Here is a 23,395-nt window from a genome sequence, read left to right as displayed (position 1 = left end):
AATAATTAGTAATGTTGGGCATTTTCTCATGTACCTACTGGCCATCTGTATGTCTTTTTTGGTGAAATGTCTATTTAGGTCTTCTGTGGATTTTTTGATGGGGTTGTTTGTATTTTGTTGTTGAATTGTGTGAGTTGTTTGTATATTTTAGAGATTAAGCCCTTGTCACTTGCTTCATTTGCAACTATTTTCTCCCATTCTGAAAGTTGTCTTTTTTGTGTGTGTGTGGTTTTCTTTTCGTGCAAAAGCTTATAAGTTTGATTCGGTCCCAATTGCTTATTTCTATTGCCTTGGGACACTGACCTAACATTTGTATGGTTGATGTCAGACAATGTTTTGCCCATGTTCTCTTCTAGGAGTTTTATGGTGCCTTATGTTTAAGTCTTTAAGCCATTTTGAGTTTATTTTTGTGCATGATGTGAGGGTGTGTTCTAGTTTCATTGATTTATGTGCAGCTGCCCAGTTTTCCCAGCACTGCTTGCTGAAGAGACTGTCCTTTCCCCTTTTTATATTCTTGCTTCCTTTGTTGATGATTAATTGACCGTAGGAGTCTGGGTTTGCTCCTTATTCTGTTCCACTGATCTGTATGTATGTCTGTTTTTGCACCACACTGTCTTGATTACTGTAACTTTGTAACACTGTCTGAAGTCTGAGAATTAAGGCGTAGCTTTTCTCAAAAGTCTGTTTACAACTATAAACTTTCTAAAGCTAACATTCTCTCTTCCTCAGGATGCTATTTGAGATTAATACATCAGAAAAGTTGTCATACAAACTCACCATATAGGAATATCTAATTCCAACTGACAGATTTACCATCAAAGAGAACAAAATATACGCAAAGAATAAAATTTGAAATTATTTTTACATGGCTTTAGAGCAAAGGGTAGAGACTTTAAAGAAGGTTTTCCTTGGTTTGTATAATCGTTCTACAAAGGAGCCTGAATTTGTGAGTGAATGAGAATGATTGCCTCTGGCTTGCCTGGAACTTCATTACCAATGCAAGAAATCTAAAAAGCTCTGGGTGCATGACTTCTACCCTCACCTCTCTCAAGAGCCAGTAAGAAAGTATAAATATACAAATGAGTCAAGTAAAGATGTGAGAAACATCCTGGTGTCCAAAATCAAGGTGTTAATAAACCTAAAGTTGTGCCCTCAGTTCAACCCAGAATCTGATTGGACAGTACTACAAAAACAACATACACACAAAGAGAGAGAAGTCCAGCTATAAACTCTTCAGAATGCTTTTCAAAGCTTTCCCCTAAGACTAATATGATTCATCCATTAAGTGGTATATATTTTCTGAGCACCTTTGTCTATCTGGAGCAATGATTCTTAACTGGGAGTAATTTTGATCCTTTTCTGCTCTGGGGTCATTTGGTAATATCTGGAGACGTGCTGTCACAATGGTGGGTGTGTGTGTGTTTAAGAGTGGGGTGCTATTGGCATCTACTGGGTTGCGACCAGGAATGCTAACTACCTTGCAAACACAGGAGAGCCCTCCCAAATAAACTTTCCTCAAAATATCAATAGTGCCAAGGTTGAGAAATCCTGCTCTGAAGGAAAACTGTAAGTCTCTTAAATTTACCTGAATTCCTTCTTTGATTATCTTATAGAGACTAAACATTATAATAAATTTAAAATAAGAGAACTTAAGAACTTCTGGAAAAGGAAGAAAATGTTTAACTTTCACTGATTTAAGTCTGTTGGCTCTTAAAGAAAAATTTCTCTTAAGTCTATACATAGCAAAAGAAAAAAAAACTTTAGCTATGAGTTAAATTAATAGCCTTGTATGTAGGTTGACAAGATAAGTAATATGATATAAATTGACAGAGAAATATTAAGAAACCTTTAGTAGTTTAAAACAGAATTTGAAAAGCTAAAATATTTAGTATGAAAAATAGAAGAGAAAAGTATGGAGTTCAAGAAGTTCGTATACCTATTCAAGGTGAATCCTTGAACAAATTAGACTGTCTTAATAATGCTGTTTTAAAACAGCTATATGTCTCTTTCCTGATCTTATCACAGTGTGAATTAAAATGTTAGTATACCATTCTAACTTATGAAAGGCTTGGGTTTGTTTTCACAAACCCAAAAAAGCCTAATTAATGAAACTTTATAGAAATTTTTCTAATTCCTAAACTAATATTGAGTTAATCATTTAATTAGTAATCCTTGAATATAAATTATAACACCTGAGCAAGTCACTTATCATTTATAGAGACTGAAACAAATACTGGTCAACAAAAACAGTTTTAACATACCGATGGCTTTGCTTTTATACACTGTAAATGGTCATTAATTATTAAGTTGAAAAGATATAAATGAGCATCTGAGATATGTTTGTATATATATCTGTTTTTAAAAAAGAGCTATAAAAGAATATTTGTGTGTCTTTCAAGAGGCGTATATGCAAAATGATGAATTTTTCTTTTAATAACATGGGAAATGGAGACTGACTTTGTCTTAAAGTAAAATTATCTGGTTGTGCCAGAATGTGAAAGAAAATATTAAAAGATAAATTGGAGGAGGCGGAGGAGTAAGAGGTAGTGCTCACCTTCTTCCACAAACACATCAAAAAAACATCTACATGTAAAACGACTTGTACAGAACATCAACTGAATGCTGGCAGAACTTAAATCTCCAAAAAGGGCAAGAAACTCTTGACATAATTGTGTAGAACAAGAGAAAAAAGAGAGTAAAGGAATCAGGATGGGACTAGCATTCAGGAGAGGGAGCTGTGAAGGACAAAAGGAACCCACATCCTAGGAAGCCACCTAACTGATGGAAAGATCAGCCAAGTCGGAGGGACCTCAAAGTTGACGAGAAAAGCGCAGCAGCTGAACTAAGAACGGCAATGCAGAGTGAGCCACACAGATCATCTGAACCACTGGCCTGGACACCGCAGCCTGAGACACTGGGGTGGGGACTGGGCGCTGAGACCTAGGCTTTGGAGGTCACTCCCTGGGAGAAGACAGGTTGGTGGTGTGGAGAGAGCCTAAGGGGCTAAGGTGAAGTGCGCCATGGTGGGGGAGCAGTACGCCACAGGCTGTAGGTGGAAATGTTAATTGGTGCAACCTCTATGGAGAACTATATGGAGGTTTCTTAGAAAACTAAAAATAGAGCTGCCATATGATCCAGCAATCTCACTCCTGGGCGTATATCCATAGAAAACTCTAATTCAAAAATACACATGCACATCATATATAGTTCATAACAGCACTATTTACAACAGCCAAGACATGGAAACAACCTGAATGTCCATCAACAGATGAATGGATAAACAAAATGTGGTACATATATATTATGGAATGTGACTCAGCCATAAAGAGAATGAAATAATGCCATTTGCAGCAACATGGATGGACCTAGAGATTATCATGTTAAATGAAGTCAGAGAAAAACAAATACCCATCACTTCTATGTGGAATCTTAAAAAAAAAAAAAAAAAAGATACAAATGAACTTCTTTACAAAACAAAGAGAGTCACAGACATAGAAAAACTTTTGGTTACCAAAGGACATAGTGGGTAGAAGGCGAGAGAAATTAGGAGTTTGGGATTAAGATATATACATTACTATATGTAAAACAGATAACCAGGACCTACTGTATAGCACAAGGAACTCTACTCAATATTCTATAATAACCTATATGGGAAAAGAATCAGAGGAATTCCCGTCATGGCTCAGTGGTTAGTGAACCCGACTAGGATCCATGAGGACACAGATTCAATCCCTGACCTTGCTCAGTGGGTTAAGGCTCTGGAATTGCCATGAGCTGTGGTGTAGGTCACAGATGCAGCTCAGATCTGGTGTTGCTGTGGCTTTGACATGGGCTAGCGGCTCTGGCTCCAATTTGACCTCTAGCCTGGGCACCTCCATATGCCATGGGTGTGGGCCTAAAAAGACAAAAAGACCAAAAAAAAAAAAAAGAATCAGAAAAAGGATAGATGTATAACTGAATCACTTTGCTCTACACCAGAAACTAACACAACATTGTGAATTAACTAAACTTCAATTTAAAAAATGGTTAAAACAAAACAATATAGAAAAACCCTTGACTGGGAGTTGAGAGACTTTGGTTACCTCATCTCTTCAAATGATTAGCTATGCGATGGGCAGAAGACAATATTTGAGGATCTTATTTTCATTATGGTTATGTATATAGACTTCCTTTCCAGTTCTGACAGTCTTATCATTCTGTAATTCAAGAAGTCTCAATGCTATTGCTTCTCTGTTTCCACAAAAACAGAACATGAGTAGGAACCTGGATTGCTCAGGAAACAGATGATAGTCTCAGCAAAGATAATGGAGGGACTACATACAATATTCACACAAAGGAAACCAAGAAAAGATGATGTATCCTGGAGTTAACTCCAATTTGAAGCTATTACCACTGTTAGGCTTGACTTGGTAAAGAAGGAGGAGTTACCAGAAACTGTGAAGAATGAAAGCTGTAGGAGAAGACAACCTAATAGGAGATATGGACATCAGTGGAAGAGTATAGACACTGCCAACTTAAGCCTACCAGTGTTATAGAGTTTGAGAATATACCTCCACTTCTCTCTCCTCCTTCCCTGAAATCACTGCTGATGCTTCCCAGTGGCTAAACCTAACATGGAATTAAAAGGCAAGGGATACCAATTGATGCAGTCTACTGATGCAGAATATGTCAATATTCTGGCCATTAGCAGGGTGGAGGATAGAGGACAGATCCAAAGTATCATGAAGAACACTCAGCTCAGGGTTATCCTACTGATAGATGGAAAGCAAAGCAGGATACAGTGATAACAAAAATACTTTATGGCAAATCATCCTCTTCTGGATTTTAGCTGCCAAGTCCACCATAATTTTAACATCTGGAAGCTTTAGCGGGAGCCTGCTTTGTGGCTGGGAGAGGCTGTTCTCATAATTTGGGGAGGGTGGTGAAAAGGAAATAATTTATTAAGTAAATATTTCCATAATGATTTCTCTTATATTTAATCCACCACTTCTTACTTTGAAAGAGTAAGTGCTATGCAGATTGCCGTCATAACTGAAATACTTGATTTTACCTGTATTCTCCCCTTGTAATAAAGTGGATAGAAAATGATCAGAACAAGATAATTTTCAATGAAGAAAAAAATTCCATGGGGCATACTTTACCATCTGTAATTATTTTACAGATGTCTATTTTGCACGAAAAACAACACAGTTGTTAAGACACGCAAAACTGTGTTAATGACCAGCTATATTTCTGTAAATGCAGATGCTAAGAAAGCACAATAAAGAAGTAAAACCAAATTAAGCTTACAATGAATGCCGAAACTATACTGTCTACTTTGGAAACAAGTGATTGATTGTTATAAAATAAATGAGTAAATATGCACATAGTTAACCATATCTTATATCACAGAGCTAATGCACCAGAAATTTATTTCTGTGTGTTTAAATTTGCTAGCTTAACTAGAAAATAATGTTATTTTAAATATAGATACCTCAGAAGATTTTTTATGATGGAGATTTCAAAGTATTCAAAATTGAGTGTACATTGTAATGCTTGTTGTGTTGCAAGGAGATGCCTTAACTTTTAATTTTGGGAGAAGCAGTATATGATTTCAAATCAAGTGGGTGAGCAAAATAAACTTTGGAGGAAATTGAAGAGAAAAATACAACAACTAAAAATAGAGTTGCCATATGATCCAGCAATCCCACTCCTGGGCATATATCTAGAAAAGACAAAAGCTCTAATTCAAAAAGATACATGCATCCCAATGTTCAGAAGGACACTATTTACAGTAGCCAAAATATGGAAGCTACCTAAGTGTCCACTGACAGAGGAATTGATAAAGTTATGATATATATACACATATACACACACTGAACTCTTACTCTGCCATAAAAAAGAACCACTTTGCTTTACACCTCAAACTAACACAACATTGTAATCAACTATACTTTAAAAACAAACAAACAAACAAAACTATTGCCATGGGAGAGTCACCCTAGGATAGAAAAAGATATACCTCAAAGAGCCCTTCAATTGCTTGTCCTTCATGAACAATGCAATTTACTTGGCTCTGACTGCTGAATATGTCTCTGGTAGTTATGTACATAAAATCTTAGTGGAATCTATAGAATTGTCAAAGGAATAGTCAAACACAAATCATCTAGAAAAGTTTGTGGTGTTTGAATTGTGGCTTAGCAGCAGCAAACTCGACTAGTATCCATGAGAATGCAGGTTCAATCCCTAGCCTAGCTCTGTGGGCTAAAAGATTCAGTGTTGCTGTGACTGTGGTGCTGGCTGGAGGCTGCAGCTTCCAATTCAGCCTCTAGCCTGGGAACTTCCATATGACTCGGGTGTGGCCCTAAAAGGAGAGAAAGAGAGAGAAAGATCGAAAGAAAGAAAAGAAGGAAGAAAGAAAGAAAGAAAACTGTGCAAGAAACTCCAAGTTTTAAAAGAATTTGTTCATCAAATTAAAAAAATACAAAAAAGGAGGGAAATCCCACAAAATTAGCAACATTACCAAGTTTTTAGTTAGATGGTCATGTTAGAAAAGAGCAGTTTTCTTGAACAGTTGTCATAGCCACAAAACATTATCACAGATCTTCAACTATCGACATTATAAAAAGTTGGTGATAAAATTGCTCTTATTAGAGAGTCAGTACTTATAAACAAAACTTAAGGATTCTTTTATTTTGGGAAAGTGGACTATGCATAGTGACCCTATTTTTATTTGCTTATTTTATTTCTCTCAGGGTAGAAGTTGACTTATTTGTGATTATGATAGATATACTGATAATGGCAACAAAGCATTGTGTCAGTTTTGTTTCTACACATGCTTCTTTTGGTCCTTGATATTAAAAATCCTTCCATGAACAAATACTGAGGTAATGTATTATTACCCAAGTTAAAAGGAGTAACAACAGAGGGGGAGAAAGCCGAAGTTTGAGGAAGGTGCTTTGGATAACAGGGATATTTTCTTCTTTTTCTTGAAAGAAATTGTCATATCTTTGTGGACAAAATAGTGGAAACTTTAGAATGTATGGGGGTTAAAATACTAATGACTAAAACAAATCGTAAAAGTCTGATTTTATCTGATAAAAAAAGACTGGAAAAGGAGTAGAACAAAATTAAATTTGCCAGTGTATTCAGTGAGAAGGTAAATTGGATGCAAAAGCTGGCCTTGTCATTCCTCAAAGAAAAATACAAGCAGAATTCTACACTTAAAGAATTTATAAGACACTAAGAGGATTGAGATTCATTTAATCCTTATCCCTTAGATGAGCTCTTCCAAACAGCCAGACACCTTGTTTTTTCCCAGAGATCTATTAAAGAAGTTTTTCTCAAAATGTAGATTGTGATCCATTAGTAGATCCTAACATTGCTTAATAGTGGGTTGTGACCAAAATTTTGTTTTTGATGAACCAGAGTAGAAATATCCAAATACTTGTATCTAGTCCTTCTCAAGTAAGTATTGAGAATTCTCCTTCAGGTTAAGATTTAGTTAGAAAGGCCATGCTCCCAATAAAACAGATAAATTGCAAAGTCATATATATTTAAAGTCATTGGAAAGTTATAGACATGGTGAAGACTAGAAGAATGAATTCCCAGAAAGGGAAGTGCCCTCCTGGATGACTTGACCATACCTGGCAGTTTTATTCCTTAGAGCATTTACTAGTTATGGTCACAGTGATTCTGTTTTTGGCATGGAGAGATTACTGGGGACAAAGAGAAGCCAGAGGAGTTTTTGAACACCAAGAATGCAGGCATGACAGATTTGAACTTAAATTCTGAAATATACCACTGGATAGTTATCTGCAGAATGCTAGAATATAAAAATAACTGAAGAAATGGTCCAGAAAGGCAGACTAAGATCTGCAGTTTTATGGTGCAGAGATAAATTCCTGCTAGAGAGAAGGACCGTATCAAACATATGACAGGTCTTTCCTTGATGTTTTTGCCAGGTATTGACCTTGATGGGATAGAAGGTTAAACTCAAAACTTCTGAAGCATGGAATTTGAGGGATGAGGAGAAAGGGAAAATTCCAGCTGTCAGTCAGAAGTCTCAGAAGGCTGTACCCAAGAAGGAAGCTGGATACAAAGTCAGAGTGAAATCTTCACAGTTCTTGGGAGACAAACCAGAGTCAGGAAGCCACATGAAACACTTGACCAGTTTTCCTCTCGAGACATTTGCCAGATTTTAAAGCTGCATAAGATGGGAGGCTAATGAGCTAAACTAAAACCTCCACAGGACAGAATGGATCTCCCACAGTGTTTGAGGGCTGAAAAGAAAGAGACCTTCTAAGAAGTCCAGGGTGAGCCACATCTGAGGAAAGAGTTAGACTGAGTCTAACCTAAAACCAGAATCCAGCCTCAATCTAGTTCATTTCCTGATGGGATTAAATAATCAGCCATTCAAAGTATGCATTTAACAAAGGAAATGGAGAACCTTTATCAGGGAAAACAACATCACTCTAAGTCCCAAATGTGTGTGTGGGTTTTTTTTTTTTTTTCCTTTTATTTATTTATTATTTTTTAGGGCCACACCCATGGCATATGGAAGTCCCCAGGCTAGGGCTTGAATTCAAGTTGCAGCTCCTGGCCTATGCCACAGCCACAGCAATGTGGGATCCTAGCTGCATCTGCAACCCACACCACAGCTGATAGCAACGCTAGATCCTTAACCCACTGAGTGGGGCCATGGAGCAGAACCTCATGGATACTATTCAGGTTTGTTACCACCGAAGCACAGGTGGGAACTCTCCATTCATTCTCTGAACTAAAATGTGGCACATAATAAATTATGAGACTTGATAAGAGGCAGGAAAATATGTGTGATCCAAGAAAAAAAGCAGATTCATAGATGATCCAACTGGTGGAATTCACAGTCAAGGATTTTAAAATAATTATTATTTATATGTTCAGAGAAGCAAAAGAAAAGATGGGCAAAATGAATAAAATGATGGATAATTTGAAAGAGCTGGAATCTATAAAAACAATAAAATATGCATTATAAAGCCCCTCCTGGCCACAGAAAGTGCACCTCCACCACGGTGTGCACCTTCCAGTCCCGTCCACCCTCAGGAAGTGCCCCTCCATTGCAGAGTGACACAGCTAGCCCCACCCGCCCTTGGGAAGTGCCCCACTACTGCAGAGTACCCCAGCCAGCCCCGCCCAGCTGTGAGAAGTGCACTACAACTGCAGTGCACACCGTCCAGCCCTGCCCAGCCAGCCCTGCCTCAGGAAGCACCCCGCTGCCACTGAGTGACCTGGTCAGCACCGCCTGCCCCCTGGAAGCCCCCTGCTGCTGCAGTGCACCCTGGCATGCTCCCCCCGGCCGCAGGAAGTGCACCACCACCATGGCACGCACTTGCCAGCCCCACTGTACCTGGGGAAGTGCCACACTGCAGCAGCACGCCCCAGTCAGCACCAGTGCTGTGACCTGGCCAGCCCTGCATGCCCTCGGGAAGAGGCCCACTGCAATGGTGCACCCCAGACTGTGCCAAACTACAGTTTGGCTTCCCCAAACTCACAGAAAAAGAAAAGCAGAAGCAAGATGAAGAAGCTCAGAAACCATTCCCAGTTAAAGCAACAGGAGAATTCACCTAAAACAGTCAACAGTGAAACAGACCTCTGCGCTCTGAGAGACACTGAGGTCAAAAGGGAAATAGCAAAAATACTGAAGGAATTGAAAGAAGATATGAACAGTAACACAGACTCCCTCAGAAAGGAGCTAGTAAATATAAGGAGAAGCCAAGAAATACTAGAAAATTCATTTGCAGAGATACAAACTGAGCTAAGGGCAATAAGGACCAGAATGAATTATGCAGCGGCACGAATTAGTGATGTGGAAGATAGACTAATAGAAATCACCAAAACAGGACAGCAGACAGAAAACCAAATGAAAAAACATGAAAGCAATGTAAGAGACCTATGGGATAATATATAGCGGGCCAATCTATGCATAATGGGAATTCCAAAAGGAGAAGGAAAAGAAAGGGGGATTGAAAATATATTTGAGGAAATTATAGCTGGAAACTTTCTCAGTCTAAAGGATACTGATTTCAAGATACAGGAAGCACAGAGGGCCCCAAACAAGTTGAACCCAAACAGGCCCACACCAAGACATATTATAATAAAAATGGCAAAAGTTAAAGAGAGGGTCCTAAAGGTAGCAAGAGAAAAGCAAAGCATTAATTATAAGGGAACCCCTATAAGGCTATCAGCTGATTTCTCCACAGAAACACTACAGGCCAGAAGGGAGTGGCAAGGTATATTTAAAGCACTGAAAGGAAAAAATCTGCAACCGAGAATACTCTATCCAGCAAGAATATCATTTAAGACAGAAGGGGAAATAAAGAATTTCTCCAACAAACAAAAGCTAAAAGAGTACAGCCATACAAAACACATTCTAAAAGAAATACCAAAAGGGCTTCTCTAAATTAAAAAAAAAAAAAAAGAGGAAGAACTAGGATGGAGGAAACCACAATTAGAGAGCAGTCACTTAAATAAGCCGGCATATGAATCTAATCATGAAGATGTTTAAAAAAAAAAAAAGACATCAAAATCATACAATGTAGGCAAGGGAAGTAAGGAAGTAAATAGATTCATTTTTTCTTTTTTTTTAATTTTATTATTGTAATGAAGTGTTTGAGGCTCAGTTATAGGAAGGGGCTGACATACCTAAAACACAGGGCAAGCACGAATCAAAACCGAACATCACATTTACCAAAAAAAAAAAAAAAAAAAAGAAGAAAAGAAAAGTACTCAAGCATAAAATAAATGGAGACCAACCAACCAGAAAAAGAAAGGAAGAATGGAGAATCATAGAATCAACTGGAAAACAAGGTTTAAAATGGCAATAAGTAAACATCTATCAATTATCACCTTAAATGTCAATGGACTGAATGCTCCAATCAAAAGACACGGAGTGGCTGATTGGATAAAAAAAGCAAAAACCTTCAATCTGCTGCCTATAAGAAACTCACCTTAGGACAGAGGACACATACAGATTGAAAGTGAGGGGATGGGAAAACATATTTCATGCCAATGGACAAGACAGGAAAGCAGGAGTTGCAATACCCATGTCAGACAAAATAGACTTTAGAATGAAAGCCATAAAGAAAGACAAAGAAGGACACTATTTAAAGGTTAAAGGATCCATTCAAGAAGAGGATATTACAGTCGTCAACATATATGCCCCAAATATAGGAGCACCCAGATACATGCAACAAATATCAATAGACATAAAAGGAGAAATTGATGGGAATACAATCATAGTAGGAGACCTTAACACCCCACTCACATCAATGGACAGATCCTCTAGACAGAAAATCAATAAGGCAACAGAGATCCTAAAGGACATGATAGAAAAGTTAGACTTAATCGACATTTTCAGGACATTACATCCAAAAAAAGTCAGAATACACATTCTTCTCAAGTGCACATGGGACATTGTCAAGGATTGATCACATACTGGGGCACAGAGCTAACCTCAACAAATTTAAGAGTATAGAAATTGTTTCAAGTATCTTCTCTGACCACAATGGCATGAAACTAGAAATCAACCACAGGAAAAGAAATGAGAAAAAATCTACTACATGGAGACTAAACAACATGCTACTAAAAAAACCAATGGGTCAGTGAGGAAATCAAGAAGGAAATTAAAAAATACCTCAAGACAAATGATAATGAAGACACAACAACTCAAAATCTGTGGGACGCCACAAAAGCAGTGCTCAGAGGGACGTTCATAGCAATACAGGCCTTTCTCAAAAAAGAAGGAAGATCTCAAACTGACAACATAACCCACCACCTACATGAATTAGAAAAAGAAGAACAAACAAAATCTACGGCCAGCAGAAGGAAGGAAATCAGAAAGATCAGAGAGAGGAAATCAATAAAATGGAGATTCAGAAAAAATAGAAAAAAAATTAATAAAACCAAGAGCTTGTTCTTTGAAAAGGTAAACGAAATTGACAAACCTATGGCCAGACTCACCAAAGAAGAGGAGAGAAGAAAACCCAAATAAACAAAATAAGAAATGAAAAAGGACAAGTCACAACGGATACTAACAGAAAAACAAAAAACCGTGAGAGAATACTATGAACAATTGTATGCCAACACATTTGACAACCTAGAAGAAAGGGACAACTTTCTAGAGTCTTACAGCCTGCCAAAACTGACTCAAGAAGAAATAGATCAACTGAACAGACCAATCACTAGAAATGAAATTGAATATGTCATAAAAACACTCCCTACAAATAAAAGTCCAGGACCAGATGGCTTCACAGGCGAATTCTACCAAACATACAAAGAGGAACTGATGCCCATCCTCCTTAAACTTTTTTTTAAAAGGCTGTAGAAGAAGGAACACTCCCAAAGACATTCTATGATGCACCATCACCCTCGTTCCAAAACCAGACAAACATACCACCAAAAAAGAAAACTATCGGCCAATATCTTTGATGAATATAGACGGAAAAATTCTCAACAAAATTTTAGCCAACCAAATCCAACAACATATCAAAAAGATTGTACACCATGACCAGGTGGGATTCATCCCAGGTTCACAAGGATGGTTCAACATACGCAAATCAATCAACGTCATACACCACATTAACAAAAGAAAAGTCGAAAACCATATGATCATCTCAGTAGATGCAGAGAAAGCATTTGACAAAGTCCAACGTCCATTTATGATAATAACTCTCACCAAAGTGGGTACAGAGGGAACATCCCTCAACATAATAAAAGCCATTTATGACAAACCCACAGCCAATATAATACTCAATGGAGAAAAGCCGAAAGACTTCCCACTAAAATCTGGAAAAAGACAAGGATGCCCACTCTCACCACTGCTATTCAACATAGTATTGGAAGCCCTAACTACAGCAATCAGACAAACAAAAGAAATACAAGGCATCCAAATAGGAAGAGAAGGGAAAGGTCTCGCGGTATGCAGATGACATGATACGATACATAGAAAACCCCAAAGACTCAGCCCAAAAACTCCTTGAACTGATCAACAAATTCAGCAAAGTGGCAGGATAGAAGATTAACATTCAGAAATCACCCAACAAACTTTAGAATAGGAATACAAAAATACAATACCTTTTAAAATTGCACCCCCAAAAATCAAACACCTGGGAACACCCGACCAAGGAGGTAAAAGACTACTTATATGCTGAGAACTATAAAACATTAATCAAGGAAATTAAAGAAGATGTAAAGAAATGGAAAGACATTCCATGCTCATGAGTCGGAAAAATTAATATTGTAAAAATGGCCGTACTACCCAAAGCAATCTACAGATTCAATGCAATCCCTATCAAATGACCCATGACATTTTTCACAGAACTAGAACAATCCAAAAGTTTACATGGAACCACAAAAGACCCAGAATTGCCAAAACAATCCTGAGGAACAAAAACCAAGCAGGAGGCATAACTCTCCCAGACTTCAGGCAATATTACAAAGCCATGGTTATCAAGACAGTGTGGTACTGGTACCAAAACAGACAGACAGACCAATGGAACAGAATAGAGAACCCAGAAATAAACCCAGTCACCTATGGTCAATTAATCTTTGACAAAGGAGGCAAGAACATAAAATGGGAAAAAGACAGTCTTTTCAGCAAGTATTGCTGGGAAACCTGGACAATGCAAATCAATGAAACTGGAACACACCCTCACACCATGCACAAAAATAAACTCAAAATGGCTTAAAGACTTAATATAAGATAAGACACCATCAAACTCCTGAAAGAGAACATAGGCAAAACATTCTCTGACATCAACCTTACAAACGTTCTGTCAGGTCAGTCTCCCAAGTCAACTCCCTAATCAAACTGAAAAGCTTTTGCACAGCAAGGGCAACCCAAAAGAAAACAAAAAGACAACTTACAGAATGGGAGAAAATAGTTTCAAGTGATGCAACTGACAAGGGCTTAATCTCTAAAATATACAAACAACTTATACAACTCAACAGCAAAAAAACCAACAACCCAATGGAAAAAATGGACAAAAGACATGAATAGACATTTCTCCAAAGATATACATACAGATGGCCAACAAGCACATGAAAAATGCTCAACATCCCTCATTAGCAGAGAAATGCAAGTCAGAACTACCATGAGGTACCACCTCACACCAGTCAGAATGGCCATCATTATTAGTAAGCCCACAAATAACAAGTGCTGGAGGGGATGTGGAGAAAAGGGAACCCTCCTTCACTGTTGGTGGAAATGTAAGCTGGTACAGCCACTATGGAGAACAGTATGGAGATACCTTAGAAATCTATACATAGAACTACCATATGATCCAGCAATCCCACTCTTGGGCATATACCCGGACAAGACTTTCCTTGAAAAAGACACATGCGCCCGCATGTTCACTGCAGCTCTATTCACAATAGCCAAGACATGGACACAACCCAAATGTCCATCGACAGACGACTGGATTAGGAAGATGTGGTATATATACACAATGGAATACTACTCAGCCATAAAAAAGAACGAAATACTGCCCTTTGCAGCAACGTGGATGGAACTAGAGACTCTCATACTGAGTGAAGTAAGTCAGAAAGAGAAAAACAAATACCATATGATATCACTTATATCTGGTATCTAATATACAGTCCAAATGAACCTTTCCACAGAAAAGGAGATCATGGGCTTGGAGAATAGACTTGTGGTTGCCAAGGGGGAGGGAGAGGGGGAGGGAGTGGGATGGATTGGGAATTTGCGGTTAAGAGAGTGGCGCAGTGGTTAACGAATCCGACTAGGAACCATGAGGTTGCGGGTTCGATCCCCGCCCTTGCTCAGTGGGTTAATGATCCGGCGTTGCCGTGAGCTGTGAGGTAGGTTGCAGACGCGGCTCGGATCCTGCGTTGCTGTGGCTCTGGCGTAGGCCGGCGGCTACAGCTCCGATTAGACCCCTAGCCTGGGAACCTCTATATGATGCAGGAGCGGCCCAAGAAATGGCAAAAAGACAAAAAAACAAAAAAACAAAACAAAACAAAACAAACAAAAAAAGAGAGGTGCAAATTATTGCCTTTGGAATGGATTAGCAGTGAGATCCTGCTGTGTAGCACTGGGAACCATGCCTAGTCTCTTATGATGGAACATGATTATGCGAGAAAAAAGAAATGTATACATGTATGTGTAACTTAGTCATCATGCTATACAGGAGAAAACTGACAGAACATGTAAATGAGCTATAATGAAAAAAAAATCATTATGAATTCTAAAAAAAAAAAAAGACAAATTTGAGGGTGCACAACAGGTTGTAGAAGGTATAAAGCGAAATGGACTTTGTCTTGGTTTCTAATTCCTGCAAATAATACATCTTAAAGAAGCATAAAAATTTATTAACTTTTTAAAATAAAGTTAGCTCAATATAAACAAATTTATCCCTAAGATGGAGAAAAGACTTGTGAATCCTAATCTATAAAGTATGGATGGCATCCAAAAATAGTAAAACTAGAATTTGTATTTTCTTTTCTGTTAAACTGACAAATTAATCTTTGAGTATAGGTCTACTTAAAACAAAAACCAGTTAAAGGGTATTTAGTGCCCAAATAGCAGAGGTTTCTTACATTAACAAAAGAATCTTGAGGGCCTAATGTTTTGTGCTTTTGTCATATCTTTGAACTATTTAAACAAAAGTTTCTCATCTCAAAGAAGTTCTTAATAAATATTATTACTTGATGCTCAGTTTATTTTAAATATTGCTGGCAGCCTTTATTCTTTAGTTACTTACTCATGTCTTTTCTCCTCTGATAACATTTTTGATATTGCATTTCCCAAAATCAGCCCCCATATTCAGAATAATAAACTCTTACTATGTCTTTTATAACAAAATTGTCGTTATGGTTTCCTAAACAGCTGCCAGACAGCCACAAAGGCTTTCCCAATTATCTCATAAAAGAACAGGAGCTAAAAACGATTAGATATGTTTTATATACTCTAGATTATTTACGAGCTCAAAACTATTGTAAAAGTCATCCTGCTTATCAAGTCCTCCACATGAAAAGAAATTAGAAGTCAGGAAGAGGAATTTAAAACAATTATATTTAGTAAAATGTATTACAATAAAATAAAGACACTTTAGTAGTTGTATAACTTTCAGCTTGGACAGAAGCATAATCATGTCCATCTACACAGACTGGCAGAATAACTATTTTTAAAAATGAATTTTTTTAAAGAAATATTTTGTTTCCAGGTGACAATGCCAAGATATTTATGGGATAAATTAGAAGATCCTAAAGACTACTTAACACCTACTCTATCCATAATATACTTTTTCCTCTCAAGGTAATTATTAACTAAATCTTTATAAAGTGATTATGAGTTATTTCAGAAAAAAAGGTATTACACTCTTCACTATTCTATCATTGGCTACTACAAATTAACCTGAATCACTGAGTCCTGTCATCCACAGACAGATTCTGCTCTGTCCTCATTATTTGCCTAGCCTTAAGTCTCTACTATAATCTACAGACTAGAAATTGAGTCTTCTGATAGAAACATGAAAAGAGAATGGAAGGCTCAGTAAAGACTTAGTATTGCATAACTCTAGTTTTACTAACCAAATTATAAGAAGTTTTTGTGTATATAAGTGTGACCTTTCATCACACATAATAAAACAAAACAATAAAGTAATGATACTGCATCAGAAAATAACTAAACAAATTTATGTGCTTGAAGCCATGCTGTAGGAGGAAATTGGAAGACAAAACTGACACCTTAACCATGATAAGCAATGCACATCACATTCCAGAGTCAGAAAACAAAATAAAACAACATTGTAGAGAATTAACACAGCATGCCTAAGTTGTATAAACCTTTTACATTCCAAAGAAAGGTTTTTATCCTTGGTCAACCCCGGGAGATAACCTTTGAGCCCATGGAATACCCTGTCTGATAAGAACATTTTTAGTTTACCTGGGAGTCCTAGGCCTCCCCAGAGAGTCTATGCTAACATGTGATTTATGGCGGGGCTTTGGGCCCTTCAGTATCAGCTTAATTTCTAAAGGGGCTGGAGACTAAAGGTCAACCACATGGGCAGTTAGCCATGCCTATGTGACCAGCCCACAATAAAAAAACCTGGACACTTAAGCTTGGAGGAGCTTCTTTGGTTGGCAGTACTCCAAGCATGTCATCACACAGCATTGCTAGAATTAAGTGCTGCTGCATGATTTCACTGGAAGAGGACAACTAGTAGCTCATGTCTGGTGTTTCCTGGACTTTGCCCTATGACCCTTTTTCAGTTGCTTATTTAAATCTGTATCTTTTTGCTATAAAAAAGCATAACTATAACAGCCTTTCTGAGTTCTATGTATTCTTTTAATGAATCACTGAAACCAAAGGTGACCTTCAGATCCCCTGAAAACACACTATGCAACCCTGAGATAAAGTAACATCAGGAAAAATAGCCCCCCTACTTAGTTCTTGTTTCCCTAGTAAACGAAACCTTGAGTCTTCCCTGAGAGTCACTCTCTGATAAAAACAGTATCCCTGATTTTGGCAATGTTGATATCTAAAGATAGGTGACAACCTTTCTGGATATGAAAATTATGTGAGAAAACTGCTATTTTCCACCTTGAAGAGAGTAACTGTAAACTTGGTATTTTTGAAAGTTCTTTTTTCTTTTAAATACTTACCATAGCTTTAATTTGTAAAAGCTGTCCTTCTATATATCTTGGACTCCCTTGCTAATCGTCCTTGCATATAAACTCCTTTTCAAGTCTTATGGTTTATGCTTTATTTCATCCAGTGGCAGTTTGGATCAGTAGTATTTTAGTAGATTGGTCAAAAAGAATCAAATTCTATTTTTTTGTGGCATATCCACAGAAATGCTCAGAAGTGGCTCTGAGAATGAGAAATCACAGGCAAACATTCTACCCAAATACCAAAGGCATAGCCCTAACTCTACTTCAGAGCTATACTATAAGAGAACAAAGAGAAAAGGACTCTCTGAAAATTTAGCTTAGGCACCCAGTATTTAAATCACACCATAAGAGAGAAAGAAACAAAGTATGTAATACTGATAAATTCTTCCAAGTTTATCAAGCCAAAAAATTTACATACATAAAAACTACAGAATAAGTTTTTAAAAGACCAGTTCATTTTGATATTAAAGTAAAATGTAGAACTTCTTAACCCAGAAATAATTTCTTTTACCTCTGGTACTGAATTTCCCACCTTTAAATTTGCAGCCTAGCTTATTTTTAGAAAATAAAGGTAATGTTTTTATGTTGTGTTCAAGCATTCAGTATTTAAGATATTAACAATGCTATTCTTTCACATGTATTATGTATTTTGGATTTAGCTATCTCTGAAACTATATTTTTCAGGTATAAAAGGTACTTTTTCTTTTGCTAGAAATTATAAACTATAAAACCAAAAATGTTCCATGGAATTCTCAAGAGTGTTTTAAAATTTAATTTTAAATGGGGTTTCCTGTGTACCAATAGGATTTATGTTTTAAATAACACATTTGTGAAATTAAAAGAACCTACAGTGATGAAAACTGAAGTACTTTCCAATTCAGCGAGAAGATTCTGGACAACTGCCCTGTAAACATCAATCTCATATTTCAGGCAAGAAATTATTCACATTCTGTACTAGCTCAGTACTTGATTTTTCTGAGAAATATCCTACAAGTCAATGTACATTTAACTTTAAGGAAAACTAACCAAAAAATATCTTGCAAGGTTTTTCAGAACTTATCCTAAAATTTACTTAATCAGATTAAGCAAAATTAGGTCAAAAGTTTATTATTTTAGCTATGACTAGAAGGTCTGGCTTACTTTACAGTCCTCTTTTCATAAAGACTAAAATCTACTTAACTATTAATAAGCATCTTTAATTGTAGTGGTGAATAAACTTTTATAAGTGACTAGAATCCTATTATAATGAACATGATTCTAATGTTCACTTCCTTATGGTATTTCTTCCTATGTTCTGACCATAACCCAGAGGTACGATCACCATGAAGAAACATGTTGAATAAGACATCAAAAGTCACAGACAAACAGCCTCTTGGTAATTACTTCATTTAATGAAGCTATTTTTCAGGTAAGATATTTATATACTCCACTCACTCATTTAAAAACATTCCATCAGCTCTAGTGAAGGAGGCCGTGACAACATAGAAACAATGGATGAGGAATATTGGAGCCCCTTGTTAAGGGATTCATGTTGAATATATTTATTTGCATCCACATAAGAAAAGCAATATTCTTCTAATTTAGGTTGGCTAATGTTTGAAAGAGGATTCTATAGAGCAGGAAATGTAATGGTATTAACTAAAATGGGACTTCTATCTGGAGAATATACAAAACACATTTGAAATGGTATTTCTGGGATAAATAGCAGATTGCCACAAGCCACAGTAGGAGATTTGGGACTATTACTATTTTAAACTGGCTATCTCCCTTTCCTCCAAAACATCTTTCAAAATCAATCCCTTTGAACATTTATTAGGAGCTGACTTTTTCTTTTCCAAATAATATTTAGGATTATATTTTAAATTATAATTCAGTACTCACAAAGTTTCATAAAACATTTCTACCTCCTCTATGTGTGATGTGCTCTGATATTTTCAATGCTATATTATTCTTCAAATGTTGGCAGTAACCCACTAAACTGATCTCACAATCCATTAATAGGATATACCTGCAGCTTGAAAAACACTAACTTGGCCTAACTGATAAGGAAGATGAAGTTATGAGGAAATTGGCTTAAATTCCTAAGGAAACATACTGGAAATTATTTGCATAATTCTGTGCAAGTCAATAATTGGCCTCTAGAACATAACTTGTCTCTCACATTACATACTGTTGAACTGGTCATTTACAAGCCATTATTTTTCTGTCGTAGTCTAAATCATTATTGCTTGACTTCCGCAGCCCTCACTTTCCACTCCCTTCCCATTTACCCTGGTGTTTCATACCCATTCTTTCTACTCATGCCTTTGAATTTGATGCTGGCTGTGTGTCAGTACTTGCTTGAGATTACTAGGTGACTGGTATCTTCAATCAATAAGCCTAAAGAAAATTAAGAATTCTAAACCAATACTGCCACCAGGTAAAAAAGCACAGGAAAGCCACATATATCAAGACAGCAAATGAAATACAAACAGGTCAATTTTACTTATCAATGAATGAAAACAAAGATCTGGTAGAAAAATATTTTTTGAGCATCTACTCTGTGTTGATCATTATACCATTGTGTCACCTATTATTTTCTTCCTTGTATTTTTGTGCTTAAGTCTTTCTCACCTATCAGACTATAAGCAACGTGAAGGCAGAATCCATGAATTTCCCATAGCATCTAGCACAGTATCTTGAGATCACAAATACTTGATTATTAGAGATCATTAAATACTTGCTGAATTAACAAGTCAAACATGCTAATAAACAGGTAAAAAACTATCTTGGTTCTCAAACCTCTTCCTTTTAGCATCATAATATCAAAGAAAGCATCATTTTGAGCGCCTGCTATCTGTGCCCCTAAACACACAACTAATATGATACTGGAATATTCTTAAATAGCAGTTATGTAAAACATGGTCACATATCTTTAGAAGGTGAAACAGCAGAATAGCTGAACTGGTGTCTGAAATAGCAGTCCCTAACCCAATATGTTCCCTCTGGATGAGAACACCAAATGAGATCAACAGATTTTTATGAAATGTGATTACCAAATATTTACTGAGAGGCTACTTACAGGCCAGGTATTATGCTAGGTGCTGGGCTACAGTGGTGAGCAAGAGGGGATCTTGCCCTCAGGGAGCTTTCGGTCTATGGAAAGACAAACAAACAAATGGTAATAAGAAAGTGTGCAAAGTGCAAAGAAAAGGAGAAATTCCTAGAAAAGGCAGCTCAGCCAGATTTGGGAGAAAGTAGGTGTGGGAGGAGGGGGCTTCAAGAGGGTTACTTAGAGGCAGCAGTAAACTGAGATCTGAAGAATGAGAGAAATCTAGACAAGCAAAATCTAGGCAGGAAAATCTAGGCAGTAAGGTGGATAACTTCATCCTTATTTTAAAAGATTATTCTAGAAAGTTCATTATACTATTCCCAGAACTTTTTATCTTCTTTTGACAGAAAATTCATTCCCAACATTCCTCCTTCAACCTGGATACAGTCTCCCAACATTATATACTGTTGAACTGGTCATTTACAAGCCTAATATTGTCAAAAAGTAACAAGCGATCAATTTGCTTCTCTATTTTCTGCTAAAACTGTTAAACACAGGTACACAATGGATCACACATGCATAATAAAAAGTAAATTTCTTCAGTGGGAGCTTACTAATTTGTAATTCTCATGATTGCCTTTGGCATCCAGCAGGCTTTTGCACCAAATGAGAATTCAATGACACTATTCAATGACCAATAAGGAGAACACTCCCAAAAAACTTACTAGGAAAAAAGTCCACCTGAGTGGCTTCTTTAAGTAAACAATCTATAGCTATAATAAAAGCAAATGCTGGCCTAGACAATACTTTTAAAACTTTAACTTCAAAATTTTGGTGTATCTAAATTTCATTACATAACAAAAGACAAAAAAAGGAATTAAAGGAGAAAAGTGTACATAGGTTGTGAGGAAAAAGGCTAAGGCATTGGCAAGGTCTATTCATTTATCAAGATAATGAGTTTATTTTCACATAAGTGACAGTCAAAATTATTTTTACTTACCCCTCACTTTAATTAAAAGGTGTCATGGCACCCATAAAGAGTTTTTTTTTTTTTTTTTAATCTCACAGATGCCATTATGTCTTAGATAGGTTTGTCTTGTACACTTGGGAGTCAGCTTATACTTATCTAAACTTCATATACAGTTGTTTTCCATAGGTACAGCTTTAGTTACAGCTGAATAGAGTTCTAGGAAACCCCATCAGGAGTTTCACTATTTACTCAACACCAACAATGGCAGCTGGTGCAATTTTGGTCAGAGTGAGCACTCTTTCAATTGCACAGGACCATCTGACTTTTCCTTTTAGTTTGATGTCTCACATTATAAGTTAAATTTTCATGTAACTTTTGATGCCTTTTCATGGATTAAGAATACCAATTTATAGTTAAAATTTTATTTTTAAAGTAAGAAGGCTATACAAAAAAACTCAAAAATAATTTTCAAGTACACCAACCCAGCCAGTTAGGGCACTACATTAAGTATTCCCTTTTTTAATCTTATACTACTGAAAATTGAGCATTTTCCTCCAACCTTCTTATCTTTAGTCACAACTAATAAAAATGGCCAGGTTGCCAATGACCCACACAAGTACAGTTAATTCAAGATTCCATCTCCTATTCCTAGTAATCCTAGGTTAGTCACAATACCTGCTACTTCAAACATTCAAACTTTCCAGCTTCACAGTTTCATCAAAGTTGAGACCTGTCTTAGCTTAAGTCCCAGTTTCATTTTTAAAAATTTCTGATTAGATAAAAAACAAACAGACCTGTTTTTCAGTTAAGAGAACAAAATCTATGAAATCCTACCGAGTTTCTGCTAGGCAGAGTACAGCTCTGGGGTTGCTACAGCAACTCTTGTACACTGACCATAGACTGCCTGTCCAGGAAGGAAATCATTTGCTCCACCCCCTAAGGAGTCAAAGGCTAGCAGCAGTCTGTTAGTAGAGACACATTTTCAGTTCAGTAGCTTTGACAGAGCAATAAGATACCATTCTTTATCATTTTTCCTAATCAATGTAACCCAACAACACAAACAGAAGCAAAACCAAGTTGCTGTGTGTGATTGTGCATTTCTACAGCATGGTAGGACCGTGTTCTTTACCCCCCCCCCCCGCCTCCCCCGCCCTCCACACACACTAGAAACCTGAGCCAGGGAACAAGCCAAAGCAATTTCCTCCCAGGCACATAGAAAAAGAAAAACATAAAAACAGACAAACAAACAAACCCAGTAAATTAGAATATTCTTTTATGAAGAATAGCTTTTGGCTCTTGCCTTCAGGCTTTAACCCATACAAACTTAGGTTCTACTAAGTCTGCATGGGTACTCAGATTTAACATTTACTGAGTTTTTATTCTGTGCCAACACTTTTGCTGGGTGCTTTGACATTTAATCCTCACAATAAGCCTGGGAGGTAGGTAGTAATACAATCCTAGATTTATAAATGAGAAATGGAGGCTGAAAAAAGTTATTCGATTGCCTAAACTAATTGGAGGAATCACAAATATGAACCCCAAGTCTCCTAATTCTGAAATCTGTGTTTTTTCTACTATATGACACTAATTTTGCAAGAAAATTCTCAATTCTTAATTGAAATGTTCAAGTATTCCTTAATTGATTTTAATTTCTTCTGGTAATTTGTTTTAGTAATACATTTTTAGAAGTAATAATTTCACCACTGATAAACTAAATATATTGGGCCACTGTCCTAAGTGCA

The 23,395-nt window shown here is 36.8% G+C and overlaps 1 protein-coding gene across 1 annotated transcript in view; it reads right to left on the bottom strand.

Annotated features, from left to right (window-relative positions):
• LOC125116824 (putative uncharacterized protein C6orf183) overlaps positions 1–21,148 on the bottom strand; it is a 47,922-nt gene extending 26,774 nt beyond the window's left edge. Inside the window, exon 1 of the mRNA XM_047762395.1 lies at positions 20,714–21,148. The gene's annotated coding sequence lies outside the window, so the exon portion shown is untranslated. The remainder of the gene's footprint in view (positions 1–20,713) is intronic.
• Between the last annotated feature and the right edge of the window lie 2,247 nt (positions 21,149–23,395).

Source organism: Phacochoerus africanus, chromosome 2 (assembly GCF_016906955.1).
Source record: "Phacochoerus africanus isolate WHEZ1 chromosome 2, ROS_Pafr_v1, whole genome shotgun sequence".
NCBI classification, from domain to species: Eukaryota; Metazoa; Chordata; class Mammalia; order Artiodactyla; family Suidae; genus Phacochoerus; species Phacochoerus africanus.
Note: the sequence above shows the minus strand (reverse complement) of the source record. Positions and strands in the feature narration are given on the sequence as shown.